A 6,652-nucleotide genomic window follows, 5' to 3' on the forward strand; every position below is an offset into this window, starting at 1 on the left:
ATTTTAAGAGCCAGTGTTTGGTGCAGCAGGTTAAGCCACTCACTGCAACATTGGTATCCCATGTCAGTGCTGGATTGAGTCCTGGGTGCTCTACTTCTGATCCAGCTCCATACTAACATGCCTGGGAAAGCAGCGGATGGCCCAAGTACTTGCACCCCGTCACGCATGTCAGAAACCTAGATGGAGTTCTAGGCTGGCTGTGGGCTGACTTAGCCATGGCTACTGCGGCTATTTAGGGAGTGAACCAGTGAACCGGAGATCTCTCTGGTTCTCTCTCTCTCGCACTTTGTCTTTCAAATAGACAATTAAAAATCTTTTAAGACAATAAGTTAATTATCTGATAGTTCTGGGAGCATTGGTCTGACATTGGTCTCTCCAACCTAAAACCATCATGTCAGAAGCCTGTGTCCTTTGAGTGCTCTAAAAAGAACTAGATTCTTTTGGAAGAGTGTCTGTTTTCTTAATTTTCCCAGATTCTAGCACACACCTGTATTCTTTGGCTGCTGGTCTGCTTTCTATATCTTCAAAGTCACATATTTCTGAGCCTTCTTCCATCAAGTGTGTCTCTGAATATTTTCTTTGAGGGACTCTTGGGATTATATTTTGTAACCCAGGATAATCTCCTCATCCCAAGGCTCACATAGTTAATCTATAAAATCCCTATTGCCATGTGTGTGAATTTACTGGGTCTGCTGTGACAAACTGCCCCAAACTGGAGCACTTAACAATTCAGAACTGAAATTCATAGTCTGAAGTTGAAGTGCTGGCAGCGTCACGCTCACGCTCTCTCTAGATTCACGGCCCAAATAGCAGCAGTGGTTGGGGCTGGGCCAGGCCAAAGCCAGGAGCCTGAAATTTTGTCTGGGTCTCTTACATGTATGGCAGAGCCCTAAGAACTTGGGCCATCTTTTGCTGCCTTCCCAGTATCATTATCAGGGAGCTGGATTTGAAATGGCATGGCTGGGACTGTAAACCATGCCCATATGGCATGTTGCTGTTGCAGGTGGCATACTAACCCCCAGCACTTATGTTGGTTAGGACCCCTTCATCCCATATCAGAGGATCTAGTTTGATACTTGTCTCCAGCTCCTGATTGCAGCTTTTTGCTGTTGTGGACCTTGGAAAGCATCCATGATGGGCCAACTAATTAAGTTTCTGTCACCCACGTGGGAGACCTGGATTGAATTGCTTGGCTCATCTCCAGCTGCTGCAAGCAGTTCTGGAGTGAACTAAAGGATGGTACATATTTTTACATCTCTGTCTTTCAAATACATTTAAACATTTAAAATTTTTATTCATTTGAAGAACAGAGAGCAAGAGAGACAGACATCAACAAAAAGAGAGAGATATTCTCTCCTCTGGTATACCCCTCAAATGCCCAATTCTCCCAGGGCTGGGCCAGGCTGAAATCAGAAACACAGAACTCCACCCAGATCTTCCATGTGTATAGCTGGGACTCTAGTACTTGAGCTGTCATTTGCTCCCTCTCAGGGTGCTGTAAATTTCTTTTTTAAAAAGCGGACAATACCAAGGTTATAGATCAGCATTCATAGAATTAAAAATGGTTCAGAAATTTTGGAAAAAATTAGGGCAATCTGTTATAAAGTTAAAAACACACTTAGCACATCTCCATTACTACTTATTTCTCCAAAAGAAAGAAAACTTAGAGCTCACACAAAATCCTATTTGCAGGTGTTCATAGTAGCTTTAGTTATAATTGCAAAAAAGGGACACAACTTTAATGTCATTGAACTGATGAATGAAGAAACAAACTGGTGATCCATCCAGTGGAATACCATTCAGTAATAAAAATAAACACATTGCTGATACACCCAAAAGCATGGATGAGTCTCAAATACATCACTTTGTGTGAAGGAAACCACCATTAAAAGGATTCATTCTGTGTGGTTCCATTCATATGACATCCTGGAACGTGTATCAGCAGATTAGTGATCACCAGGAATTAAGGGCAGAGAAGAAAAACTGGCTGTAAAGGAACAACACGAGGAAATTACAGGGGTGGGGGAGTATTAGAATTCTACATCTTGAGTATGGTAAGTTGCATGACTTTGTGCTTTTCCCAAAACTCAGAATTTCCCACTAAAAAGAGCAAATTTTGCTGCAGATAAATTAAAAATAAAATTAAAAAAAGCGTATATAGCTCTGATTGTACTTTTTTGCAAATGACCAAACTGTCCCGGTTTATTGAGTACAAATGAATGATACAGTTGGACATAGGGTTTGCCTGCAACCTATGTTCAAGATCTGCATTCACCCCTGTTTTATTCTGGGAAGTAGGCTCTGAGATGGGCATGAGAAAGCAGGGATGTCTATTAGACAGGGTCCCAGGGTCAACCCCTGTTGATGGGAAGGGAAGGATACAGAATTAGACAGAGGGAGAAGTTAGGCTGAAATACAAGCCCAACATCTGACTTAGGCCTACCACGCAGAGCTCTTTTAAGATGAGATGGCTAGTTGAGGTTGTCTCTAATAGAGGGGGACAGGATTTGGGCTCACATCATTTAGCTGTTAGATGCTCCATTCAACCAAAGCAACCCCTCAAATTGCTGACACCTGAGGGGGTCTCTGCAGGCACCTGGCGAACATTTAATTTATCCTAGAAGGGAAATCTGGACCGCATCCATCACACAGCTGGCTGCTTCAAAGAGGCATTTCAACCTTATCTTACTACCTCTGTAAGGGAAGAAATGATTTCCTGTTGAAACCCAATGGCAGAACACTTATTAGTTTTCTTTACATTTTCTAATAGATGCACAAATTAGCAAAATTTATTTCCTGGGAAAAGACTGAGTTTTCGGAGAAAAATTTTTACTTTTACACATTTTCCCTCCATGTTATAATACATGCAATTTATCTTGTGGCAAGAAAAACACTCATTCTAATGGAACTTACTTGATTAATTCTGTCAATATCAACTTTTTTTTTTAGACACTAAAGAATAAAGTCCAAGCTGTATGTCAGGGCATCTTTCAGAATATGTACGCTCTTCACCTTCTTAAGATGTTTACTTTGTCTTGTCATGAGGACTGGACTGGCTTCCAAGCTCTGACCAAAATGGGGAAAGAAAGGTTGTTAGGGTATCACTGTTATACTCCAAATATGAAGGTTGGAGTATCTTTCCTCCTTAAACACAATTCCATTCTCCATGTTTCCCTTCTTACCTTTCAAGAGACTCCATTTGAATCTCTTTCATAATCTCCACTTAACCTAAAATATTGGGAATTCCAGGGCTCCATCCTTGTGTCTGTCCTTCCATTTTACTCAGCTACCTGAGATTTTTTTCAGTTCCCATGGCTTCTTTCTACAAGCTGACATGGTTCCCCTTACACAGCATCCTGAGATTTCTCTCCTGAGCTCTAGTTCATCTCATGTTTCCAATTCTCTCAGCACTTCTTCCTGATGCCTTCCAGACCTCTCAAGGTCATCTTTGCCCCAAACCAAATCATCTGTAATTCTTTACAAATCTATTATTCTTCACAAATTCCCTGCTTTGAATAATGTTATTGCACACCAAGAGGTTGTAATTAGAAACCTGATAATTGGACCCGGTGCGATGCCTTAGTGGCTGAATCTTTGTCTTGCAGGCACCAGGATCCCATATGGATGCTGGCTCATGTTCTGGCTGCTCCACTTCCCATCCAGCTCCTTGCTTGTAGTCTGGGAAAGCAGTCGAGGACGGCCCAAGGCCTTGGGACCCTGTACCCACATGGGAAGAAGCTCCTGGCTTTGTATCTGCTCAGAACCGGAGGACGGAAGATCTTTCTCTCTGCATATCCTTCTCTCTGTAAATCTCTTTCTGGTTTATATAAATACATCTTTAAAAAAAAAAACAAACCTCACAATCATCTTTGTATATGCCTACTCGTTTCTCATGCCCCATCTCCAGTAATCATAGCACATAAACTCTAACCATATGAATGTCTTTTAAATATGCTTCCATCATTGATTCTCCCTCAGTCAAGATGTTACCATTCACTCATGTATACTACTATTCTGTCTGTATGTGTGACCTATCATTTCCTAACCCCCCTCTGTTTCCATCCTCTACTGTTCCTATATCTTATAAAGCATCTGTTGGCGCTCTGAATCCAACAGGATCAAGTCCACAGTCCTTTAGCTACCTCCTGAAAATGTTTTCAGTGCTGTCCTTACTCCTGGGCCTGATTTCTAAGTGTTTTCACTGCCTGACCCTAATCTGCTTCCACAGTCTTACTTCCTACCACTTCCTTCCTCTCCTCCCCATCCCCACCCCCAGCCACATCCTCCATTCCAGCTCTGTAGACACACACTTCGTTTAATGCTGTGTGTTCTAGCCAGGCTGTTCTGACTTCCACAAAAGATGGTGAATAATCAGGGCTTTGAGATCTGAGCTCAAGTTGTTCCCTTGGCCTGAAATGCCTTTTGTGCACACATCCCTGTGATATCCTGCTCAGACATCAAGCTCACATACAAAATTCTTTTAACAGAGTCCATGATTTGTTTTCTGGGGTCGCATGGAAGCTTTCTGCTTTCAAATACCTATTACATACGGTTATGAGTTTGTTTCTGTAACAAAGTCTCAAATATAATAGATATTCATTTGATGTTTCAAAATACTAATGAATATACTAGTATATTTTTGTAAATATACCCTTAATATAGTTGACACATTAAGCTACGTTGAATTCCATGTACTCCAAATGAAGTTTAAATGCTGTATTCTTAGAAACTAGGGAAGAAAACACTAATGTATTGTGGCTTAATGAAAGGAGAAGTAATTCTAAAGAATTTATTGGGAAACAGATGTAGCAGGGATTTTCATGGAAAAAAAGTGAAGAGAAACCAGGGTAGATATTATTTAAAGACAATTTTTCAAGTTAGCACTTTGTCCTTGCTGCTGTATTTTAATAAATAGGTAGGCTAATGTGACATAAGGTTGGAAAACAATATTTGGTGAAACTACTGTGCAAGGTAGGTATTGAAGAAGTTTAAACATTCTACTTTACATATTAATTATAATTTTAAATTATTATTAGTCTGCTATTACAAATGTTACTTTTTGATGAGTGTTTCTGTAAGTGAATTCAAGGTGTAAAAAAAAAAGGAGAAATTAAATAGACAATTCTATTTTAGTTTCTTAGCCTACTGGTCCGTCTGGGCAAGTTATCCATATTTTATGAAATGCCACCATCTGCTGGAGAAAGGAAAGATGTACAATTGAACTTTGTTGTCTGACGTGCTAGTGTAAATGATGTGTGATAATATGGAACTACAGTGTTTTCTGTTTCTTTTAGCAAGATGATGACACTAGCTCAGGTGATGGAAACTACCAGCTCACAGACACAGATACCACCCTTTACCATGTTGGAGGACGCTTTCTTCAATGAAAAATTCAGATCATGTGTCCTTTAAAATGTTTTTTTTTTTTTTAACAAGTTGCTGATTCTCAGGACTATACATTCTGTCTTGATCCCTTTGCAGTTAGAACTTGATATGGAAGCATTGAAATCAGTTACAGCACAGGTGAGACTTCCATAATAGCTTAGTGAGAAGCTCAACAAATCTTTCCTCAAGCAATAGCAGAGCTAACAAGACTGAAAAAAAAATTTTTAGGACTCTGAAAATTAACCAGAAGTAGAGGAAAGAGAGAAAAAAAGAAAAACATTTCAGAAATAAGAGTCTTTCAAAATGTTTGTAGAAGAATTGTACTAAAAGAGAAGTTTAGTTTGCCAAAAAAAAAAAAAGGAATTATCCATACAAAGGATCTTCAAAAAGTTCATGAATATCATGAAAAAAAACAAAAGCATGGGTTTCAAATATTTTTCATCAGAATAAATTGACCTTTTAATTTCACTTTTTTCCACAGAATTTTTGAATTCTCAATGAACATAGTGGCTGAAAATATCTCAAATTTAATAAAAATCATTATTCTATATGTACTAAGTTCACCGAAATGCAGAGATCTATGCCTAAACATGTTGTATTCAAAACATTGAAGATCAAATGGGAAAATGATCCAACAGGTATAGGGGTAATATACCACATACAAGGAACTCTCAATGACTTCTCATCAGTGGTGACGACAGAAGACAGTAGGCTGACATATTAAAAATAATAAAAAAAAACAGAGAAAATTGAAGTCCACTTAGAAGTCTATAGACTAAAAGCATCTGTCAAAAATAAAGGCAAGATGAATAAGATGCTCTGGTGATCAACTCATGACAAAGGCACCTCATACATAAGTCACCTTCACAAAAAGCCAGATGAGAGACTAGTGCCTGGTTTTGCTATAGGAAGGAAATAGGCAGTGAAGAAAGCAGCAAGCGAAAAGTTGTTGTGTCACTCCAACCCCAGCTTCAGGTAGTGCGGTGTGCAGAGAAAGAGCTGTTCTTCTGTATTTAGGATGGGGAGGGATTTCATCACAGTCGTGAGATTTGAATCCCTGCTGCCAGACTATGCTAAAAACCGGATCCAGATAAAGCCCGTGCCTCCTGTCCCACGTCTGTATATAGCTGCTCACAGAACTTTTGACTCCTCCTCAACAGGCAGCCAAGGTGTTGCTCCCACCATCCCTCCCCAACCTCCAGCAGTCAGCAGAACAATACTGCAGCCACCAGCGAGCAGGACAGGAAAGGGAAGATAGACAATGCCT

The sequence above is a fragment of the Ochotona princeps genome, chromosome X, assembly GCF_030435755.1.
Source record: "Ochotona princeps isolate mOchPri1 chromosome X, mOchPri1.hap1, whole genome shotgun sequence".
Taxonomy (NCBI): domain Eukaryota; kingdom Metazoa; phylum Chordata; class Mammalia; order Lagomorpha; family Ochotonidae; genus Ochotona; species Ochotona princeps.